Source organism: Nicotiana sylvestris, chromosome 3, assembly GCF_000393655.2.
Source record: "Nicotiana sylvestris chromosome 3, ASM39365v2, whole genome shotgun sequence".
NCBI lineage: Eukaryota > Viridiplantae > Streptophyta > Magnoliopsida > Solanales > Solanaceae > Nicotiana > Nicotiana sylvestris.
In genome coordinates this window covers 211,979,146-211,984,377 of record NC_091059.1, presented here as the reverse complement: position 1 = coordinate 211,984,377, position 5,232 = coordinate 211,979,146, and positions in this window count along the sequence as shown.

Sequence of the window (5,232 nt, the reverse complement as noted above, 5' to 3'; positions counted from 1 at the left end):
TAAAAATTTAGAGTCGCCACTTGGGATAATTTATGGTGTCCCAAGTCACCGATTCAAATCCCGAATCGAGGAAAAGATTGACTCTGTTTTTCAGTCCGAGAACACAGAAATCCGGGTAAGGAATTCTGTTAACCCGGAGAAAGGTGTTAGGCATCCCTGGATTCCGTGGTTCTGGCACGGTCGCTTAACTGCTATCATTGGCCTAATTATCTAATTTTAAAACACTTTTAAACCTATGTGCATTTTTAACTTTTTAACCGCTTTTATTCATTTTTAGGAAGATTTCAACGTTATACAAAACACGCCTTTGGATCACGCCACATGAAATGCACCCGCTATCTGCGACATATTTTATTTAACGTTATTAGGATTTGGATTTGGGTCACATGAAATGCACACCCGAGTTTAGGAAAGTAATTTTTAAAATAGTGCGCCTAAAGCAACTACGCATTTTAAATTTGTGAGGGCCATGAAAAATTCAACTAGATGGTGCTCCTCGATTTCTAAAAGATTAAAATTAATTAAGTGAGGGCCATGCGTTTGAGATTTTATTTGGGATGGCACGCCTCAAATTATTCCAAAGGGCTTTACTCGACTAAAACAAACTACGGATGATCATAAGTTATTTTTTCTTAAACTACTTCAATTTTTTCTTTTTAAATCTAGTAGATGAAATAATATATATTTCTACATATAACATCAGATCATTAAACCTGTCTAGGAGACAAAAGCTCAAATAAAACGTATAAACTTATCCTGAACATATTCATGGTCTAAGAAACTCTATTCAACACATAATTACAGAGATTCAATATTCACGAATCAAAAAATGCTAACCCAAGAACCCGTTTCGTGCTTCTGTACCCGTTGTCCAATTAACTCACAATTCAAACAATTTCAATGGACAAACTACCATGACAATCCATTAGAACTAACAACCAGTGCTTAACTCTACATTCACAAACCATGGTACTGAAGGCAAAATAAGGATCGAAGCTAGAGCCACTAATCTCTCACATGAATTTCGGAAATAGGAAACAAACTTCAACCATATCATTATAATTTCTAAAATCAATAGAAATAGAAGAACACGAAATCCTCTGAGATGTATTACTCAAATTCATAGCAGTGACAACTTGATACTAACAAGGGTACATTTAGAGCCAACAAATATAACTGAAAAGCATTTAAGATCTAGCAAGCAATTTCTCAAAAAATAATAATAGAAAAATAACTCAACAAAACATTGAACTAACAACATGCCGTGAATTTAATACTTCTCATTTCCAGTAACAAATACAAACAATTAGAGATTCAGGGATATGTACCTAACTGCAGAGAGACCCGTAGGAACAATGACCCAAATAAAGGTCCAAATTGATGAATGAAATTGGGCAGCAGAAACGGCCAAACAAGGAGACAACAGTAGCAAAGAACCAAGCAATGGCTTATAGAGCTTCAGCAATAATCAACAACAAACAAATCGAAGACAGCCTCCAATCCCAGCTAAAATCAGCTTTATAAATAACTGAACTTGTATAAAAGCAACAGAGATATCAGGCAACTCTTGAAATCTCTTTAATGATTTTGATTTTTTGATTCAGCCGCTGATCTTCTTGGATGGGTGGTCGTGGTGATGATTTTGGTCTATCTTCTCTTCTTTTAGAAATGAAGCGCAAGAAGCAGAAGGGAGGGCTCCGTGTTAGCCGTTTGTAATGGCAGGGGTCTAAAAAAATCATCTCCTCCCTCTCTTGTCTAGGTTTTAGGGATTTAAGGGAAGGGAAATGGGTAGGTCAAGGAAAGTTTTGGATCAGATCTGGGCTGGGTGAGAATTGACCCAATTTCATAAGACAAACTTTTTTTTTCAATTCTTTCTTTTATTTTCTAATTTTCCTTTTTTTTAAATTAAAATCCTACAACTTAAATTCTAGATTATCTAAAAATGTGAAATTAAACTAATTATCTAATCATAAAAATTATAAACATTACTTAATCCTAAATCAAAAGAGAAAAATCAATAAAATGAAAAAGTGTAAAAATGAAGCATTTTTTGTGATTTTCAATTTTTATAAAACAAGTAACTACCAATTAATCCTAAAAAATATAAAAATAAAGCCTAAATGCCATGCGTGATGTTTTTTTGGTATTTTTCATGATTTAAATAAAATAAATGTGCACAGACAAATGCAAGCAATTAACAAAAAATGCTACAAAAATTCACGAAATTGCAAACAATGGAAAAATTATTTTGTTTTGAATTTGTGGGAGTAATTCATATAGGGCAAAAATCACGTGCTCGCAGTTGCCCCTCTTTGCCTGGAAACATGAAGAGTTTTCATGTAAAGATAAAGTGAGCGGATACGAGTGATTTTTTCCCGTTTGAATACTCTATGGGAAGCGTTTTTGAAAGACTTGACTGCACCCTGTTTCCGAGGTTGCCTACATATCCTTGGCTAAAAAGAAATCAGGTCAGTGTAGTTCAGGAATGTTTGGTAGCTGAGACTACCATGAAGCTGTGACTTCACTGTTGTTGTTGTTGCTGCTACTGCTTACTGAACCCCTTATTATACCAAAAATAAAAAGAAGCTAGACTAGACTATAATCTATGCATTTACAAAATCCTATCTACATCTTCAAACTTGCTCTTGTGGTTCTTGTTGACTTGTTGACTTGTATTCTCCAGGTGGAACCCCTTGTTGCCGCCTTGAATTGTAATCCGAGATGTTTTCCCTTTCTCCAGGTGGACCCTGCTTGCTAAGACTTGAATGTATTCCCTTGTTCTCTAGGTGGGCTCCGAATTGCTAAACTTGAAAAATGTATTCCCTTGTTCTCCAGGTGGGCGCCTGATTACTGAACTTGAAAAATGTATTCCCTTGTTCTCCAAGTGGGCGCCTGATTGCTAAACTTGAAAAATGTATTCCCTTGTTCTCCAGGTGGCCGCCTGATTACAACAAAACAAACAAAACAAAAGAAATTTTCCTGCCCCAGTTTGATATTGGAAACATCTGTGAGTGTTAACAAAACTATAAATCACATGCGCTGCTTATGAAAGATGCAATGATGAGAGTAAAATTAATGACTCGACTAGGATGTGCGTCTTCTAAACGTGATTGAGCTTGCGGAAAACTATAAACTAAGCTTGACTAAAGTAAAAACTCACCCTATTCTCCACGTGGGGCCCCTTGATTTCAGGAAAACTAAACATTGATAATCTTCAGAAAACTTAAAAAATGACTCCCCATTTTTTCAAATTCAGACTTCCCTTTTTTAAAAAAAAAATTATCATCCTAGGAGAAAATTCATCGTACTAGGTTTTCTATCTTAGGAGAAAGATTCATCAGACTAAGATTTTGATCCTAGAAGAAAATTCATTAGACTAGGTCTTTTTTTTGGTATCTTAGGAGAAAGATTCATCAGACTAAGATTTTTATCCTAGGAGAAAGTTCATCAGACTAGGTCACTTTTTTGGTATCTTAGGAGAAAGATTCATCAGACTAAGATTTTGATCCTAGGAGAAAATTCATCAGACTAAGTCTTTTTTTGTTATCTTAGGAGAAAGATTCATCAGACTAAGATTTCTATCCTAGGAGAAAATTCATCAGACTAGGTCTCTTTTTTTTTAGTATCTTAGGAGAAAGATTCATCAGACTAAGATTTTGATCCTAGGAGAAAGTTCATCAAACTAGGTCTTCTAACTTAGGAGAAAAATTCATCAGACTAAGATTTTGATCCTAGGAGAAAGTTCATCAGAATAGGTCCTTTATCTTAGGAGAAAAATTCGTCAGACTAAGATTTCGATCCTAGGAGAAAGTTCATCGGACTAGGTTCCCTAAGATTTTGATCATAGGAGAAAATTCATCAAACTAGGTCTTTTTTTTTGGTATCTTAGGAGAAAGATTCATCAGATTAAGATTTTTATACTAGGAGAAAGTTTATCAGACTAGGTCACTTTTTTTTTGTATCTTAGGAGAAAGATTCATCAGACTAAGATTTTGATCCTAGGAGAAGGTTCATCAGACTAGGTCTTTTTTTTGTTATCTTAGGAGAAAGATTCATCAGACTAAGATTTCTATCCTATGAGAAAATTCATCAGACTGGGTCTCTTTTTTTTTGGTATCTTAGGAGAAAGATTCATTAGACTAAGATTTTAATCCTAGGAGAAAGTTCATTAGACTAGGTCTTCTATCTTAGGAGAAAAATTCATCAAACTAAGATTTTGATCCTAGGAGAAAGTTTATCAGACTAGATCCTCTATCTTAGGAGAAAAATTCGTCAGACTAAGATTTCTATCCTAAGAGAAAGTTCATCGGACTAGGTTCCCTTTTTTGTTATCTTAAGAGAAAGATTCATCAGACTAAGATTTTGATCCTAGGAGAAAATTCATCAGACTAGGTCTTTTTTTTTGGTATCTTAGGAGAAAGATTCATCAAACTAAGATTTTTATCCTATGAGGAAAAATATGCAGATCAATGGCAAGATTTTATGCACAATAGCAAGACAAATAAAGGCAAAGATTTGAGAAACTTCCCTTTGTCGGCTCCTCTCGTCTTTCCTTTTTCTTCTCTTTTTTTTGTTTTTTTTTTTTCTTTTTTTTTCTCTTTTTGAATCACTTTCCTTGCATCGCTTTGTTCCTGTTTCATACAAAGGAAAATTTGTCAGTTTTGAAAATGGTGGTTGGTTGTGGCCTTGAGTCTTGGGCAGCTTGGCTTCTGCTCAATCAGCTTGAGTCGGCTTCAAGAGACTTTTGCTCTGCATCGACCCTAATTGTTTCACACCCGGTACCATTGCATTTCTGGCTTAATCAACATTATCCCAACTGGAGATCTTTTCTTAGATGACCTTTTCTGATATCTTGAATGACTTCCTGCTTTTGAGCAATTTGTCTGTCAGAGAGAATCACAAGTTATCTTTTCTTACGCCAAATAGGCTGACAAGAGTCTTTTGGGCGAGCATTTGCATGAATCCTCAAGGCACGTTGACAGTAACAACCGAGTGTACTGGCCAAATTTACTTTGTGCAACTGAAAAGCTGGTAGCAGATTTTGAAATCTTTTCTTGCTTGTTTTGACAAGGACTGACTCAAAGGGAAGGACACAATGCTATAAAGAAACAATATTAACAAGAAATGCCCCCTGTCGGAAGGACAGAAGCAAGAGTTTTTTTTTCAATAACTAGCCTTAATGGTCATGACATACATTTTGGACTCAACGGTTTGATCTATCAAACTAATCCA